The sequence below is a fragment of the Thamnophis elegans genome, chromosome 5, assembly GCF_009769535.1.
Source record: "Thamnophis elegans isolate rThaEle1 chromosome 5, rThaEle1.pri, whole genome shotgun sequence".
Lineage (NCBI taxonomy): Eukaryota > Metazoa > Chordata > Lepidosauria > Squamata > Colubridae > Thamnophis > Thamnophis elegans.
Window position 1 is genome coordinate 65,668,803 of NC_045545.1, and position 19,805 is coordinate 65,688,607.

The 19,805-nt window shown below is 42.8% G+C and overlaps 1 protein-coding gene across 2 annotated transcripts in view; it reads left to right on the top strand.

Annotated features, from left to right (window-relative positions):
• Positions 1-19,805, top strand: part of CHD6 (chromodomain helicase DNA binding protein 6) — a 115,093-nt gene that overhangs the window by 20,448 nt on the left and 74,840 nt on the right. For both annotated transcript variants that reach the window (XM_032218151.1, XM_032218152.1), the window contains exon 2: positions 6,919-7,239. The gene's annotated coding sequence lies outside the window, so the exon portion shown is untranslated. The remainder of the gene's footprint in view (positions 1-6,918; positions 7,240-19,805) is intronic.

The following is a 19,805-nucleotide window of genomic DNA, read 5'->3' on the forward strand; positions in this document are numbered from 1 at the left end:
CCTCTTCCCATTGCTGCTATGGCAACTGAAGAATTGAGGGGCATTGCCTTGGACTGTAGATCAAAAGAAAGGGGTTGGTGGACCAGAATACATGAGCTGTCTTAGATAGGGTCAGTATAGTAGTTCAAATCTCCGATAAGGAAAGGATTTCTATTGGCCCAGCCTTCCCATTTGCATGAGCTTGGCACTCATGAACCCCTGCAGTCCTGAGTTGTACACTGAACTAAGGCAGCTCATGGGGAAAATAGGCTACTCCAGAGAAGTAGAAAAGAAAGGAACTTCTTAAAATTCTCTCTCACCTGATGGCTTAAGAGCCTTGTCATATGGATGTGAGAAAAATAATCATCCCAAAAAACTTAGAAAAAAGAAATGCAGAAGCAAGAATGCGTACTTCAGTGGTATCGAAGACCAAAACGGGGCTGTGAAAGCATATCACATTTTGCTTTCTTAGGTTGCAGTATGTTAACTGAGGGGGGAAAATATCATATTCGGCAACTGAATGAAACAAAATATTGGAGGCCCAGTCCTTGAGGGGAATCCACATATTCTTATCAGGGGACAGCCCTGATTTTCAAGGCAGTACTGTAGTTTCATGAAAGGGAGAGGTTCCCTTATACTTTATGTAATGTAGAGCAGATAAGGAATTAACATAATTTATACTGGATCAGTTTTGTAGGGATCCTGGCTTTATTTTCTGCATTTGTTTTATTTGTAACTTCTTCATTTCTGTATGCCTTCAAACAATAAAAACATTAGAAACTCCTTTTCCCCACTCCCCTTAAATTCCAGATTAGAGACTCTGTATTGAATTTTTATGTATTTAAAAGAGGCATGTGGAAAGCCCCACTTTCCACTGGAGCAAGAGTTAGTGCCTTATACAACATTTTTAGCTGTTTAGCTGGTGGTTTGTTTTCTAGTTGATAGCAATCACTGCATCCCCTTAAAAGAAGATGATGTATAGAGGAAGAGATTGTCCCCTTCGGGGAAAAGGGCGGCATATAAATGTAATAAATGTAATAAATCCAATTGTGGAGGATACATGGCTTATTGGCTTTGTAGGGGCTATGGACCACATCTTCCTGCTGATTCTTGCTTTGTGATTCTCGTTTCTGAGGCAGTGAAGTAAGAACATAACAAACTGAGTTTTTGCTCTGCCACACAGGCATTTCAGCTTGAATTCCTACATTACTGTCAATGCACCTCCCCCCCTCCACACACACCTTCTGCTCCATGGCTGCATTGTAGACATATACAGAACTTGCTGCAGGATTTGTGGAGCAGTCTGCTTCTTTCATATTTGAAGGCAATGGATTCTCTCTCTTAACACTGTAAAATGCACCTGCCCCCTCTCCTTTCAAGTATTTTGGTGAATTCCAGGGAAGGGAAGGAGACATTTCTCAACGGAATTGCTTCATATGGCTGGCTGCATCTTTCACAGCAAATCTCTCCCTCCCACTCCTCTTTAGACCACAGGAATGTTGTTGTTTGAGTTCCCTCTGGATTGCACCACCGATCCTTTGCTTTAATGTTGCAGCCCTTTTTGCTAGCCAGGATGTATGTATCTAACTAAGCAGCCATAGCTGTGAACAAAAGGTTGGCTTTTCTTGTAGGCTGCCCGTGTTTTATCTGTGCATCTTTGCTTACTTCAGGGAATTATAGAAGGGCACTTGATAAAAGGAACAAGACAGGTGGCAATGCTTCTAGGCATATATATTAATTAACAATCTGATTACATCTCCAGAATATCTTCTGTCACAGCCTGCAGGCTTCCATTAAACTACTAACCTGACACAATTTCTGTTTCACCTGTAGCCTGAAACTGGGCATATTGTATAATATAATGGACTGTATAGAGGTTCCTGAACATCAGCGGCCCCCAATCTTTTATGCGTCAGGGACTGATTCCACAAAGCGCTTTTTTTCCACGGAACGAGTGTGTGGTTTTTCACATTGCCGGATACCATACATGCGCGGATGGGGCTTTGCTTGCTTGTACTGATTGGTCTTTGTCAGGCCGCGGACTGGTGCCCTGTCTGCGGCCTCGGGATTGGGGCCCTCTGCTGTACATAGTTCATAAGGAATAAAACCCAGTTATTAGGAGTAAACAGTTTATTGTTTTGTGAAATTATATCTCAATTCTTTTGCAAGTAGATCACATTAATGCATTGTAGTTTACTTAAACATATTTTTCTTTCTCAGAAAGTGCAATTAAGCCCATAGTAGGTTTCTTTTATTTTAAAATTTTAAAGTACAAACATGTTTTATGACAAGATTAAAACCTTAAATGAGAAAGATCATCATCATAATTTAGTTTTAATAGTAACATCATAGATCCTACTTCTTCCCGTATGAATCCTGCTCCCTTCTTCCCCATCTTTTAATTGAAAGTTCTTATTATTGCTATTTATTGTTATTGTTTTAATGTTTACTGGCTTTTAATGATTGTAAGCTGCTCAGAGTCACCTCTAGGCAAGATAGATGGTTCACAAATCTAATAAATGAAAAATAAATCATAATTCTAAGGGTTATAAAAATATTTCTGCCATTTCCAGAGCAATAATCAAATTTGGTTATTAATAATCTACTAACAAAGAAATCCTACCATTATTATCATCACATGCCATCATTTACTGTGGCAGTTTTTCTTAACCTTTTTTGAGGATCATGGGAAACTGTCAGACCCGTTCTCAGTAAAATGTGTTTAAATGCATAAAACAGCATACATAAATTGCATTGCAAAGGAAATCAATTGTGTTTGAACTGCTAAATAACAAATACATAACATAGTAAGATGTGCTTCTTTATTAATCCATTAATTGAATAACAATACTGTTTTATGGTAAAATAAGTACACCATAAACATTTAGTGGACTTAACAAACTATTAACTTCACTAGACTTCAGTAAAGTTAACAAACATTTTTGGGGTCTGGAGACCATAAATTTCATTGTTACCATATACATAATTGAAAGAAAAGCTACATTTAGTTAGAGGCTACTGAAAATAAAGTTACAATTTTTCCCTATCCAAGTTCATATACCCCTGTACCTCAGGTTAGGAACTCTGCTATATGATATCCAATAAAATGACAATATTTGAGAGGGAAAGCTTTTATTTATTTTGTTCTGTTATAAGATAGGAGAGTCTTTGTGTAGTCAATGGGAAAACTTTTGTGGAACAAGCTGAACAAATTTTAAAGCTTGTTGAGTCTCAGTTAACCTTGATGAATGGAAAGATTTAAATGAAATGTTTCATAGTCCCACATTTTTTTAAAGAAAAGCCTAGTTCTTTGGCTAGTTCTTTGAATTATGCCAACTCTTAGAAGTCAGAGTAAGAAGAAATTTATGTTCTCAATAAGCATTATTGGTGTACAATTCCATTCTTGAACAAAAATCCCAAATAGTAGACAATATAGCACAGTGATGGCTAACCTTTTTCTAAAGGTGTGCCAAAACTGTGTGGGCGCACTCGCGTGCATGTGCGTGAGACCACCCACCTGCACATGCACGAGTGACCTCCCCACTTACACATGCACGAGTGACCTCCCCCCCCACCTGTGCATGCGCAAGCAACACCCAGAAAAGGTAATCAATCAAGGGCCTCCCTGCTGTTTTCGCCCTTCCTAGGCTTCAGGAAAGTCTCCGGAGCCTGGGGAGGGCAAAAAACAGGCCCAATGGGTCAACCGGAAGTTCAGAAATGAACTTCCGGTTTGCCCATTGGGCCTGTTTTTTGCCCTTTCTAGGCTCTGAAGGCTTTTTTGAATCCTGGGGAGGGCAAAAACGGTTCCCCCCAACCCTCCGGAAGGCAGAAAATCAGCTGGCCAGCGTGTACATGCGTGCTGCAGTGGAGGGCTGCTGTGCTGGCGAATATGGCTCCACGTGCCACATATTCGCCATCACAGATATAGCACAAGTGATATAGCTAACCATCTGCCTCAAGAGTTAGATGTTTAGTCCCCAAAAAAGGCAGATAGTGACTGCCATATTAAATTAAACTGATCAAAGATTCATTAGGCCTCAGTAACTCTTGAGCATGCTGGAATAAAGTTAGATTTCTGAGCTCTCTCAGACTACAAACTAGCAATATAATGTCTTCCAATAAATGGATTTGTATTTTAAGTCAATATTATCTAGAAAGAACTGCTTTCTGTCTTGTCTTGATTAAACTTTAGTTCATTAGTCTATCTCCTGCCCATAATCACCTCCAGACAGCCTGGCTACATGGCAACAAATTAAAGAAAATCAAAAATCAAAAACAAAGAAAAAATAAAACCAGTGAAACAGAGAGAGTAGCACAGGGTAACAACAACAAAGACTACAGAAGACAAATAAATAAAAAGAGTAAGAGAGAAAGCAGTAGTGGTATGAATCATAAATTAAATCTGATCAAGGTCTATCCAGAAAGCCAGGTTTCTCTTCCCATATAACAAAAGTATATCTTCAAGGCAAATGGTACTCAATAAGGGATTTCCGGGCACTTTGGTGAGCCTGAATTTGGAACAAAGCCAACTTTTATTCAATGGACACTATGGAAAGATGATACAAATAGAATACTTCATAAGATTTCCAATTCCTGATCCATTTAGGCAAGAACCAGCACTTTGAATTAAATCTGGAATTGATTCCATAGCAGAAAACTCCCCCCCCCCACTCTCCCTCTCCCTCCCTCCCTCTCTCTCTCTCTCTCTCTCACACACACACACACACACACCACACCACACCACACCACACCACACCACACCACATTTGGACTTAAGTGTTTCATCCCTCTTGTCCCCAGCCATTAATGTAGTTGGTAGCACTTTAATTCAATTTTTACATCAAGGAACCTGCAATCATGTATATTGTGTTTCCTCCTTCAATGTCTCCCCCCCCCCAAATAATAACCATGTGAATAAAACAAATTATAGTGGAGAGGTAATATCTGGTCAAGAATCACACCCTGAACTTTGGGATGCAGCACTTGAATCTGAATTTCTCTGATCATAATCCAGCACCTTAATCATTATACATTGCTGGTTGTTTTAATATAAGAGTGTAACTACATGAATGCTGCTATCAGATTTAAGATGGCAGAATAAAAAAATGGAGCACTTGTTTTACCGTTAAAATCTTTACATTCATTGAAACACACGTACATATCCAAAGACTAGAAAGAACTATGATATTGGAAGCAATTGTTGGAATTTTTCCAATATATACTGAATTGTATGTTACTTGTATTATTACATTCAGCTTGCTGGTGTAAGTCTTTCTATTATTATTTTTATCAGATATGTAATTGAATGCATTTTGAAAAGTGTTGAATCTAGAATCAATTTCAGTTATTAGCCACTATAGCTTTCTACAATAATACATAAAGTATCATACAAAGTAAGTATCCACCCAGTGATACATTCAGAGATTAGAAATGTTCCATGGTGGTCTGATTAGTTTTGAAAATAGGACAACAATGTGGCAGAAAAAGTAAGAAATATTGGCTGGCTGAGGAAGCATGTAATGAACAAATTAAAAAGTAGAAAAGAGGTAGGCGTAAAGCAAAACATACCATGTTTCCAAGAGAAATAGAAAGATTGGTCTGGATATATAAAACATGTTAATTAAGAAACTTTTTTTGAGGGGGGGAGATTATCATGTGATGTGAATCTAGCCATTGTATTTGCAAAACATGGTTTATTATTTGTATTATGCAAACTAAGTTAACTGTAGCCGATTTAAACAAATTATCATCTTAGTATGCTGTGTGTATCCAGGCATTGGTATTGTGATACTATTTTATTCATAAGATTTTGTAAAACAGAACAAACTGTTTGTATTGTACAAACAGAAACAATCACCCTTAAATATAAAACCTGAGCGATACCTACAAATGTCCTAGAATGATATTATAAGCTCTCTAGAAGAGTGCCACTTGTCTGAATTCAGGGGTGTCAAACTGGCGCCCACCAGCCGGATGCATCACATGTAAGCCACACCCACCCCAGCTTCATGAAGGGGGAAAACGTTGCGATACGTCACGTGATGACCATGTGACACCGCAAGTTTGATACCCGTGTCTTAACTTGTTTCTAGATGTTAGGTAAATTTGACTTCCAAAGAAAGGGTGTTCAGTAACATGAGGGCTCCGTGTCTCCTGATCTCAATCCCCCTTATTTCATGGACTCAGCCACTCTTTTTCTTAGACCTTTCATGTCACACTTTGAGAGAAGCAATTTTGGGGGTACCACAATGTCATACAGAATAAAAACAGTACTTTAAATTGCTCTCAGAAATCTCTTTGCAATCGCTGCAAGGGACATAATATAACAAAAATGAGCTCTTGGCCCAGTTAGTAGATGGGCCTACATGTTTTGTACCAGCTGGAGTTTCAGGAAATCTTTAAAGCAGTCTCATGCAGAGCACATTGCAGTAATCCAGCCAAGTGTTAATCAGATGAGTTTTTCTTGCAATCTAAGTGTTGCAGCATTTGAAACTGGGCAGAGGTTCTGCCAGCCCACAGCCACTTGCCCATTAAACAATAGCTGTGAGTGTCCACTGGTTGGAGAGTAGTACACAGAAGTAGTGCCTTTCTTTCAAGAGACAGTACTAGACAGTACTAGAGATGACCGAGGTGGCGCAGTGGTTAAATGCAGCACTGCAGGCTACTTCAGCTGACTGCAGTTCTGCAGTTCGGCTGTTCAAATCTCACCGGCTCAGGGTTGACTCAGCCTTCCATCCTTCCGAGGTGGGTAAAATGAGGACCCGGATTGTTGTTGGGGGCAATATGCTGACTCTGTAAACCGCTAGAGAGGGCTGAAAGCCCTATGAAGCAGTATATAAGTCTAACTGCTATTGCTATTGCTATGACAAAGAGCTTCTATGAACAACCAGCAGCTCCATCTTACTCAGTTTCAACTTCAACCTGTTTCTTCCCATTTAGATCCTAACAGCCTCCAGACACCAGGACAAGACTTTGACTGCATCACTTCTGTGATCCAGGTGGCCATGTACAACTGGGAATCATCAATATATTGATGTTGCTACACTCTGAACTGATGGATGACTTCTCTGAGTGGCTTCATGATATAAAAAGTAGGAAGGAGAAAACCAAGTTCTGTTGCATTGGATCAGTTTTTCCTTCTCTACAGCCATTGACTAGGACTGTTCATTGAGGAAGGAGTGGAATCATTGAACACAGTGCCTTGCATATGGTCTGAAAGGATACCATTGGTGATGGTATTGAAGACTACCGAGTGATCTGGTAGGACCAGAAGGTTTACCTTTCTCCCATTAAGGTTCCAGAAAAGGTCATCAATCAACAAGCAGTGTGGTTTCCATCTTATTGCCCTTAATCCTGACTGAAAACGATCCATATACATCTCTATATAACACCTCACCACACTCTGAACACCCTCCCCTAAAAGAAAAAGGTTGGAGATAGGATGATAGTTGTCCCATAAATTGTCCCAATTTATCTAGATTTTAATACTTTTAAAAATACTTTTGCATATGTAGTATTGTAGTTCACCATCAAATTTTCTTTACTGTTAATGCCATAGCATAGACTAAAATTGTAAAATTTCTTGGACATTTTGGAGCCTGGAAAAAATATATTAGTTAATCCGCACCATACCAGCTCCTAAGATATGAGGTGTCTACCTATTTCATATTGATAGATAGCAGGTTTTGTTCAGTTCTAATGAATTTCAGGTAACTGGGCTGATAGTAATTGTAGGTTAAAATGGCCACCTTGCATTTCCTTGTGGGTTGGCAAGCAGCCCAGAACTGCACAGATCTGGGGCTGCTCGCCATGATGTAGCTGAGGCTTTTTGTTGAGCTGCAGTTCTTTGAAGACGTTTCGCTTCTTATCCGAAAAACCCGATTTTCTGGTTATTCTTTGAAGATGTTTCACTTCTCATCTGAGAAGCTTCTTCAGCTCTGAGATGAAGAGGTTTTTCGGATGAGAAGCAAAACGTCTTCAAAGAACTGCAGCTCACCAAAAAGCCTGAGCTACAGCATGGAAAGCAGCCCCAGAGCTGTGCAGTTCTGGGGCTGCTTGCCAACCCACAAGGGAAATGCAAGGTGGCCGAAAGGACAGAGATGGGGGAAGAATATGCATATAGGTTTGGGATTGGAGCTAAGGATTTGGGTTGCAAAAGGGAAGCCTGAAATGGCTTGTCTATGGCGATTCTCAGTCGTCTAGATCATGGTTGTCCCAAAGGTCCTTTTGCAAGAAGCAACTGGACATTCTGAGCCACAACAATGTACAAAGTTTCAGCCACCCCTGGAAGTCTCAACCACCCTGGCTCAGCTCAGCAATGTGACATAAAGGGTTTTGGGGGGCTGCAAGAAACCCCTGATCTTCAGTCTGCAGTGGGAAGGCCTGACCCAGCAGTGTAGTGCAAAGCTACAGCTGCCCCAGGAAGCTATAGTCTTCTTTACCACCCTGCACTCTTAATTCCCTGCCATCCTCTGATCCCACCCCAGCTGACCTTCACCATCTTATTGCTGCTGCTGCTGAAGTGTGTCTGGCCTTTTGCAAGGCAGCTGCTAGGATGCGCGGCCATCTTCCCATGGTTTGTGAGGAAACCGCCATGTATCACTTGGGGAAGAAACTATTGTGTGCTCAGAAGCTGCCAGGCATGCTTGGTCAGCAGCGGAAGCAAGAAGATGGTGAAAATCAACTAGCATAGTAGGGGTTATGGCGTGCGGGTGTGTGTGTGTAAAAGTTTAGTTTAGTTTAGTTTATTTGTCTTGTATGCCGCCCACTCCCGAAGGATTCCGGGCGGCATATATGGGGAGAGAACAGGCAGGTGGAAGAAGTTGAAACATTCCCTGAGGTCTTAAGGGTGGGCAGGCTGCCAAGGGCCTGAGTTTTGATTATATGACCATGGGGTGCTTTGACAGCCATTGGTTATAAGTCCATTCAGTGATGCTGTAACTTTGGCCACTGAACAAGTGTAAGTCAAGGATTACCTGCAGACATAACTTGTTTGGTTTCATATATCAGAATTCCATGTATATTTATAGAATGACAGCCTTTTTTTTTAGAGTATAATATCCCTCTCTTCATACACTGTCTCTTTTAACTCTTAAGAGTCAACTCATTTCTTTGCCTACCTACTACAAACGTTTCTTAATTTTCTGCCCCTCCTTTCTTATAAGAAAATATCCAAGTAACTCTGCTTATTTTAGTAGAATGCAAGTAATGTATCAGTTTATTTTAAAGCAAACCATGGCTTAACACAAAATGTGCTAAGTTCGCTTTTAGCCCAGAGCACTAGCTGAGTTGCCACTCATTTACTCAGCTTTGGAAGGATGAATGTATGTCTCATTCAGTTTTCTTTTATGTGCAAATGCATTTTTAAATTTCTTTCTCTATTGCCATTTTAGGAGAAGTTATTTTTCAAGGTCCCTTTCACTGCTTATCACTTCTACCTGCAGTTTTGCCTAATGAAATGCTAGAAAGCGGAGTATTTTCTTGGCTGGCATGAATGTTTGTGTACCCATTAGCTCTGAATCTGCTTAAATTAGCACTTCTATTTTTCAAGGACACATATGCTGGAATGTCTGATAATCTCATTATCTGCTTTTTATTTGGCCTTCTGTTTCTGAATCTTCCTCTGGCTATATTATCATAATATACAGTACTTGCCTTGGTTAACTGAATCATAGTTTATTTATTGTTACTATTTTGACCCAGTGTTTTGGATCCACATAAACCAACTACATAGGCTATATCGGGTTTATAGAATATGGTATCAGGACTAATATACATACTCCAAGGGATTTTCATCCTAATATGCTTAGATTATTTCAAAGAGTTTGATAAATTGTTAATAAAGTTTTTATGGGAAAAAGTACATTCTAGATTTTCTTTATCCAAATTATGGCTATTTTGTGATTGTGGTTTTGATTTTTAATCTGGTATATGTTTTGACTTCTGTTTCCAAATGATCAAGGCCTAAAATTATATGGGCATAGCTAGAAATTTGAGGTGGGTTGCTACTGGTTTGGCCCAGTTCGGCTGAACTGGTAGTGGTATTTTGGTCTGAGTTGCAGAACTGGCAGCGACCCAGGCTGGCCACATCCCCGAACTGGCTCCCCAGTCGTTGTTGCAGTTGCCAGCATGTTGTTTAGTAGTGTGTTCTACACATGTGCAAAGAACAATTTACATTGAACTGTGCATGCGTGTGCAGTGATGCTAACTGGTAGTAAAACTGGGAGCAACCCACTTCTGCTAGAAATGTATTATGTGATTCTTCTGATATCTTCAGAGGGGCAAGTTTATTTTTAGTCAAAATTCAGCTGTGTTTTCAGAAGTAAAGGCTGCATGATCTTTTTATAAACCATGGGAAGTAAAGAATAATTTTAACGCTTAGTCACAAGATGAATTTATACAGGAATAATCTTAATTTGAAAACTACATACATTTTTATTTTGAAATTCATCAGGAATACTCTTTTTTATAATAATTTTACTAAACATTACAATTAAAAAGATAAAAACTAATACAAACTAAGAAATAAAAGAATAAAAACATGCAAAAAAGAAAAAAATGAAAACAGGAAAAAAAAAGATATATAAAGAAATAACTTCCCCCTGCACCATAAATATAAACAATTGTAGAAAGTTATCAACTTCTCTTAAAATATAACTAATGATCTCTTCAGGGATATTCAGTCTTTAGGATAACTTACTGCAGTTAAAATTTTAAACCATTTAGGCTATTGCAAAAGGAATTTGGATTGTCTAAAGCAGGGGTCCTCAAACTTTTAAAACAGAGGGTCAATTCACAGTCCCTGAGACTGTTGGTGGCTGGATCGACTCAGTGGGTGTGGCTATGTGGTCATGTGACTGGGTGGGTGTGGCCAATTTAGCAGTCCATTTTGCCAATTTAGCAGTCCCTTAAACAATATACACGAGTTAAACTTTAATTTGTTATGCTCCTGGGAGTGTTTTATTTGCTTTTGTTTACATGTTACTCTTGGTTGACTTTTCTTTTTACTACATTGTTTTTAAGTTGTTTAGGAGTCTAGTTGTCCACTTCAGGAAACTCAGTTTTGCAGCAACTCTTCTCAGCCCCAAGATTGTTTCTGAATCAGGATAAGGGTCTGCCTCACAGATGCCTCTGATTCCCATATTAAGAAATGTTTTTTTATGGGCATCATTGACATCTACAATTGGCCAGGGCTGGAAAAATCTAGAATTGGAATTTGCTCCTACAAATTGCTAATTTACTTAGGATCTCCGCACTCATGGACAGTGGAGCCTCTCCCAGAACTGGCATTAATCAGCTGTGTGAGGCTTAGCATCAGGCAAGGGCGGGAATAAGGTGGCAGGGCCGCCTGTTGTGACAGCCAGTCCCTGGTTCACTTGCATCTTGCCAGCCCTGCTTCAGCAACAGGCACCTGCTAGCTTGCAGGAGCCTCTTTCGGGCTGGGCTGACGATCTGCCATGGTTGCATCCCCGCTTGGAGTGCGCTGGTTGATCCCCACTCCAGGGATGGATGAATGGAGGAAGCCCGAGCTAAGAAGCAGAGGCGGAGAGCGCTGTTTTCCCAGAGCAAGCAGAGAAGCTTGGGTAGCTACTGGCAGGCGCAGAAGAGAACTCCTTCACCTCCCCCCCCCCCAAGTTTGGGGAAAAAGTGGGGTCTGGGAGGCTTTCATTTCTTTTTATAGGCAGGCCCAAAAGGCAGCTGAGCTCGCCATGTCCACCCCCTCCCCAGGAGGCCTTACGTACAGTGAGTCTGGGGTGGATTTCCCTCCCCCGCAGTTGACCTTACCTTCCAGTTCCAGCCCCTGGGGCTCGCAAAGGGAAGGCCTGCCTTGGCCGAAGGGTGGGGGCTGGCAGGTGGGCAGGGCAATGTGGACAGGGCAGCCTTGTCCCACACGAGCTGGATTAATGCCTTTGGTGGGCCGTAACTGGCTCCTGGGCCGTAGATGCGTCCCTCAGGTCTAAAGTCTAAACTCTGCAATAGGAGTATACTTAAACATCTTTTCATTTTGAATTGGACCTGGATATTTCTACAACATTGAAATTATTAACAGCATTGAGATGTTTTGGAGATATTTATTTATTTATGTACAATATTTATATTATATTTAAGCATGTCTATAGCACTCCTGTGTCTATAGTCTTTTCTGATGGAGAAAATCTAGGACCAGTGTGGATAGTATTTATTCTAAAGTAAACTGAAATAGATTTTACAGATTCAAAACTATTTTTCTCTATACTATATGTGATGCATCTCTGAAGATTCCCTGGAGAATGGAGACTGAAATTTTGCTAGAGAAAAAAGCAATAGTGGAGGAATAAAAAAAGAAACTAATTTTTTTGGGGAAATAATTTAAGTAAAGGCACTGATTTAAGAATGTTTCTCTTTAGCTGGTAAAATAATGGTTTGGGATGCAAGTAAAGTTTCTATTAGAAGTTGTTTTATACAAAATAATAATGAACTTAAAAAGAGATCAAGAGAAAAACAAGCTATTTCAAATTAAATAGAGAGAAAAGATAAATAAATTCTCTAATAAATTCTCCAGAGAAGATACATATTTATCAACAAATTAAGCTTTTACCACAGTAATTATCTATGTTAACAGCAAGAGAAATGGAAATAAAACTGAATTATGCAAATCAAAAATTTTTCAGTGTGCAAATAAACCAGAAAAATGGTTAGCATACAAATTACAAACAAACAAGAAAATGATACTGAAATTATAAGAAGATATTGTATTAATGGACAGTACGAGCATTAAAAACATTTCATCAATATTATTTTGATTTGTATAAAGGAAGTGACATCTCTTCAGAGAAAATAGATATCTAAAGATAAAAATATCTAAAGAAACAAAATTTACCAAGCATTGCAGAGGTACAGTAATATTACGAATAGATCTATAATAAAAAGGGAAGTTTCTGAAGCTATTTAAAAAAAGATTAAACTAGGAAACAGATGGATGAATAAGTTGTTATTATAAATATTTTGAGAATGAACTTTCATAGCTTTTACAAAACATGATGAACTCTTATTTACAAGTAGGAAAGATGTAGAGAATTGGAAAGAGGCAATATTGCATTAAAATCTAAAAGAGGGACAAGATTTCATTTTAACTACAAACTATAGACCAATATTAGTGAATAATAACTACAAATTGTAACAACTTTAGCTGATAGACGGAAAATAATTTTTCAATAATTTATTAATGAGGATCAATGTGTTTTTTAATCTAAAAGATAGTTAAAGGATGTCAGAAATATGTTGGGAATTTTGGAATACTTGGAACAACATAATGAAAAAGAAGCTGCATTGATCTTGGAAAAGGCCTTTGACAATTTGAACTGGGTTTTCTTATTTAAGGTTCTGGAAGATAGGAATTTTAGAGAAATATCATAAAATGGATAATAATTATTAATGGAGATTTATCCCTATGAGATACAAAAGGAACATGACAAGGATGCCTACTGTCCTATTGCTTCTTTATTTTGGAATAGAATAGAATACTTTATTTGGCTAGGTGTGATTAGACACACAAGGAACTTGTCCCCAATGCAGAAGCTCTCTGTGTACATTCAAAGCAATAGAATCATCATCATCATACCAATAAGAGGATTTTTGGAATTAAAAAATCATGATCTGGGTAGCTTAGATATTTGTGGTATGACAAAGTCAAGGTCAATGTGGATTTTAAAAACGACTATGTTAGTGCGACATGTTGAGAATATATAGATGCAAACCCAGGTTGCACCCAAAAATATCTTTGTGGCTTTCACCACAAGGAGCATGTTATAGATGAGAAATAATAAGCAAGCATAAATGGTTAACTATTAGAATTATGTCAAAGGGAGTGTAAAACAAAATTAAGAGAACAACGGATGGCAAAGAGATGTAATTGTCAATGGTTTTCTTACAATTTTTAGAAAGATTTAAAGTTGACAAAAGAACTTACGTTTGAAATAGAATTATAGTCAAATAATGAACATATAATTGTTAAATTGTATAAACTTTTACTGAAAGTTGAAACAATAAGTGAAAGAGTCTGAGGTCTTTGGTGTTTTTTAAGCTTACAGATGTTTTATTACCCAATTAGGTAACATCACAAGTCCTAGCACTTTTATTGCCCATTGAATAATAAAATGTTTGCAAGAAAACAACCAAGCTCACAGAGCACCAAGGACCCCATAGTTCAATCCTGAGGTACAAATATTCTATGTTGAAAAACTGTATGATAAAGTGTGCTAACATTTTTCATTATATAAATGGAACAATGGGAAAATATGTTGCAGAAAAGGTTGAAATTTTCCTGCAGCTTGGCGGGAGGGGCTACAACAGGGTTAAATCACAGCCTGATTGGTCCAGAGACTGAGGGAATTTTCTTAAAGTCACCATCCTTCCCTATTGGTTCCCAGTTTCCTCTCAGTCTCCTGTTATTAAATAGTTGTTTAATTCGATTAATTGGATACTCTAAATTGCTAAATTTTTGGACTGCCGGCCATTGAAGTTGCTAGTCAGTCTCATAAGGAGGCAGGGCTTCCGGTCCTTGCCTCTGGGCAAAAGGGCTTATCTGACTTCTGGGCGTGCAGGAGTGACGAGCTCCCATCGCAGCTGAGATTGTTAGAGGCTTAAGGCGACAGGGTAGGCAGAAGGACAAGATTGTCCTTAGATCGGCGGAACGCAAGCCGAGTTGCCGGGATTATCCCAGATGCACCCTAAAGTCACCGCACCTTAACACTTCGCCGCGGCGGAGGAAATCGGGCACGTCATTCTAGCCTTGCCGAAGTGTGTCCTAAGAGTGCTCCGGAAGCCTGTGCAGCAGCACGGACATGCGGCCAAAGCAAGTCGGAGCAGCGCTACTAATTGACTTGCCGAGAGGCTTCCACCTCAGAGTTGCCTTACTGGGAGGCCTCTATCTCCTTTCGCCACAAGGCGCGGTGGCCATTTTGGAGCAACCTCGTGGCTGCAACCTCCACACGGGCAAGGCCTACATTGTGATCAACGGCAAGATCCCTTCCAACCGGCAGCGCAACCGTACATCAAGGTCGAAAAGGCTCTGGTTCAACTTCCAAGCAGACCAGCCACATGAGTGAGGCATGGCCTCTACAAGCACCAGGGCGGCTCAGGCCCCTGAGGGGAGCAATGGGGAAGAGAGAGAGGAAGGCCAGGCCAGGTTGAGGCCTAAGGCGACGACTTCTAAACTGTTGAGGGATCAGTGCCCCTCTAGGGCCACAGTGAGACAGAAGACCTTGGAGAAAACAGTGGCCATGTTCGACCCACTTCTCCAGACAGATCCAGGTCTTCGCTGAGGCCCATTCTTCCCCCCTCTCCCTCTCTTCCTAGGGGTTTCAGCCCTTCGTCCCCTTAAGTCTCCCCAGCCAGACGTGACAGGCAGGTGCCCTCCCCTTCTCCCCCTATTTCCCCTAGATCATTTAGGGATGAGGGTGGTGAGCCTTCAGATAGGGGATCCGGGGATTATCTACCTCCCTCCCTCCTAGCCCCTCAAGGCCCGTCTACCACGCGACCTTTGGAGGAGGACCTGGAAGATTTAGACCTCTTACCTGAGAGCATCAGGAGGCTTATCGCCTCAGCAGTATCTAGAGGCATCACATCCGGGTTAGTCCAAAGGGACCAGTCATCACAAAGAACTTCTAGATCCCTCTCTAACAATAGGCACCACAGGTCTCCTTCCCCGGCCCGGGGCCTAGGCGAAGGCCAGGGCTCATTCCTCATCGGTGGTCAGTGAGGCCTCTGCATTGGGGGAGGGTGCGCATCCAGAATTCGGCTTCTCAGATGAGGAGGAGGCTATTCCTCCAGATTCCCAGTCCTCTTTACACCTCTGGCATTCAAGCCCCTATTGCACAAGGCTAAGAAGACTACTCAAATTGGCACTGGGGCCCCGCCAGTCTCTCAACAGAGGGACCCCAACCTTGCTATATTTATTAATCCAAATACAGATAAGAAGGAGGTACCAGCTCCACCCCTTTTCCTGAAGGTAGTTCAGAATCAATGGTCCCGGCCATCTTCCTTGCCCAATCCAGGAAGCAATGACTGCCGCTTCTACAGTATGGAGCAAGCTTTTTCTAAGGCCCTTCAGTTACTGACCATAGATCCTCCCATTGCACTCCTAGTCAGCGCCTCCACTGTTGTCTCCGGGGATGTAGCGGATAAACTTAAGCCCGAGGATAAGCTAGCAGAGCTCACCTTACGCAAAAATTTTACAGCTTTCTCCTGGGCGATTAAGTCTGCAGCCGCTTCTTCCTACTTTAACTGGACAACGGTCATGTGGCTGCACCAGTTGCAGGATCGCATTCCAATCCAAGATGAACGGGTCCATTAGGATCTGGCAAAAAATTTTGCAGCCACCCAGTTTTCGGCGGATGCCACATTAGATTCCATTAAGTTGGCCATTTCAGTCATTTCTAGATGCCTCTTGTGGCTTCGCAATTGGCAAATAGACAACAAGTCCAAGTGGGGGTTGGCTCTGCTCCTTTCACCGATCAGAACCTTTTCCTTGTGGAACCAATCCTTGTGGAAAACAAGGATAAGAAGAAGATTCTCCATTCTAATTCCAAGAAGCAGGACACTCATTCCTCTTCTTACAGGAGACCTTCTTCGTATCGCCCCCTGAGCCTGACTTCAGATAGGAATGCTACGCCCCCTACAGGTACGACAGGCAGGGCCAGCGACCTTTCTATCAGGATAGGGGTAGATTTCAGGGACAGTCCAAGTGTCCCTTTTGAGGGTGTGTGTGGCTGCCCTTTCCGCAGAGGGAAATGACTCCAATCCGAGTCAACCCATAGGCGGTCACCTGGCATCCTTCGCAGTCAGTGGGGATCAGATCACATCAGACGCATGGGTCAGATCAGGTATGACCTCTGTTTGGAGCCCCTCTCCCTCCCCCCGACATCTTCAGGACCCTTTTCCCATCCTGGGATCCAGAACGCCGCTGCCTCATGGACCTAGCTATCCAACATCTGCTGGATATCCAAGTGGTGGAACCCATTCCAGGACAGGAGTACGGCTTAGGCCTGTACTCCAACCTGTTAGTGGTCCCAAAGAACTCGAGAGGTTACAGGGCAATTCTGGATCTGAAGCACCTGAATTCCTACCTGGTCTAAAGGTGCTTCAAGATGGCATCCCTCAAGCCTATCCTCCTGGGAATCCGACAAGGCGACTTCATAGGCTTGACGGAGGTTTAACTTCACATTTCCATACTACCAGCTCACCGCAGATTCCTTTGCTTCTCACACAAGGGACATCACTTCCAGTACAGGGCACTTCCATTGGGTCTGGCCTCTGCCTCACGCACATTCACAAAGGTTCTGGCAGCTCTGGCAGCTCACCTACAATCCCATCTGGTAAGACTCCACTGTTACCTGAACGACGTGCCTCTCCTGGTCCACTCCCGCATTCAAGTGCTACACGACCTGCAGCTGACCATTCGAACTTTCCATTCCCTGGGGGTCTCAGTCAACTTTCCAAAAAGCCACCTTTCTCCCTTGACAAGAATCCAACATCTAAGAACAGTGATAGACTCTGTAGCAGGACTTGTTCGACTCTCTCAGGAGAGGCTCCACACTCTCCAGTCCATGACACGTCAGGTCTGCGCAAGTCGGTTAGTTTCCATCCTGACCTTGGCCCACCTCCTGGGCAAGATGGTGTCGTGCATAAGAATAGTACCATGGGCACGGCTACAATCTCGGACACTGCAGTGGCTACTCATCCTGTATCAACGTCATCGCATGAGCAACTCCTTACATCTGATCAGACTGCCCCCAGACCTCCGCTGGTCCCTGAGGTGGTAGTTATCCCCGGCATTGCGTCACGGTTCCAACATCTGGGAACCGGATCACATTACCATCACCACAGACGTGAGCCTTTACGGCTGGGTGGCCCTGATGGATTCCAGAATTACACAGGGCCGTTGGACAAAATCGGATCTTCGCCACAATATCAATTGGCTGGAACTGAAGGCAGCCCGTATGGTTTTCTTGTATTTCCGGTCATACATCACCAACCAACATGTCCTCCTCTTGACGGACAACGTGGCCACGAAGGCACACATAAATCAACAAGGGGGGACTCATTCCAGATTTCTCTGGCTGGAGGCTTAGAGGCTCGGCCTCTGGGCAGAAAGGCACCTGCCCTCGATTCTTCGGACCACATCTCAGGTATTGCCAATCATCAGGCTGACTGGCTGAGTTGGGCAACAGTTGATCACGGGGGTGGCAACTGCTTCCGGAACTTTTCCACAAGATTTGCCAACACTTCGGCCGCCCGCTGGTAGATCTGTTCGCGAGTCCGAGCAATGCACAACTGCCCCAGTTCTTCTCCTGCTTCCCAGCATGCAGTGCGGAGAGGACAGATGCACTCAGAAGCCCGTGGCTTCAGGGGCTCCTTTATGCCTTTCTCCTGATCCAAGGGACCCTGAGGAAGGTAATATTAGAGAGGGCACACATCATCCTAGTAGCCCCATATTGGCCGAGGCAGCCTTTGTTTGCAGACCTCCATCTGCTGTCCGTCTCTCCCCGTGGAGGATCCCCCAGGAGGAGATTGCCCTGTGCCAGGGGGTCCTAATGCATCTGGAGCCCCAGTGGCTCCAACTGACCACCTGGCACTTGAGTGGCACCTCCTAATGGGGGCTCACCTCTCGGCTAAGGTCAACTCCACAATCAAGGCGGCCAGACGCCCGTCGACCACACAAATATATAATTCCACGTGGTCGGCGTTTGCCTCCAGGTGCGAGAAACTTCGTCTCTCCCCTGCCCATGCATCCATTGCCCAGGTCCTAGAGCTTCTCCAACACGGCCTGGATATCGGCCTTTCCCATAACACCTTACGTAGGCAGGTGGCGACCCTGTCTTGGGTCCTGGCAGGGGATGGTTGTTTCTTCTTGTCCCAAGCCCCCTTAGTTAAGCAGTTCCTCAAAGGGGCGGCAAACTTGTGGCTGCCTCACATGCATCACTTTCCAATATGGGACCTTTCTACTGTACTCAGGGCCCTCATGGGTGCCCCTTTCGAGCCTCTGAGGACAGTTCACCTCAGATTCCTCACTTTGAAGGTAGTTTTTCCCATCGCAGCCACCTTGGCTCAACTCATATCAAAGTTGGGAGCTTTGTCATCCAGGGATGACTTTTGCCAATTCCATCAGGACAGGGTCATCCTTAGATTAGATCCCACCTTCATCCCGAAGGTCAACACTCTGTTTCACAGATCGCAGGAAATCATACTTCCCAATTTCTACCCGTCTCCTTCTCAAGAGAGGGAACACGTATGGCACCAGCTGGATGTCCGTCGCACCTTGCGTATCTACCTTAGGTGGACATCCCCCTTCCGCTGGTCAGAGGCTCTCTTTCTATCCTTTCAGTCCAGCACACTGGGTGCTAGGGTTTCATCTGCCACCATTGGTAGATGGTTGAGACAAGCCATCAGTGAGGCCTACTTGGCCTCGGGCAGGGCCCCTCCCCAAGGGTTCATGGCCCATTCCACACGCAGTGCCGCTACCACGGCCACATGGGCCACTACGGCTTCTCTGGAGGACATCTGTAGGGTAGCCACCTGGGCCTCCCTGACGCCCTTTATTTGACACTACCGTTTGGACCGTTTCGCCTCAGCAGACACGTCTTTCAGGCATCATGTCCTTCAGCAGGTAGTGACCTCCCCTCCCCCGGGGTCTTCATCCCACCCAGGGACTTAGCTTGGATATGTCTCTGTTGTAGCTCCTCTCGCCGAGCTACAGGAAAAAGAATGTTGGTCCTTACCTGAATGTTTCTTTTCTGCAGCAAAGGCGGGAGGGGCTACATCCTGCCCTAGATAGTGCAGATAGGCCC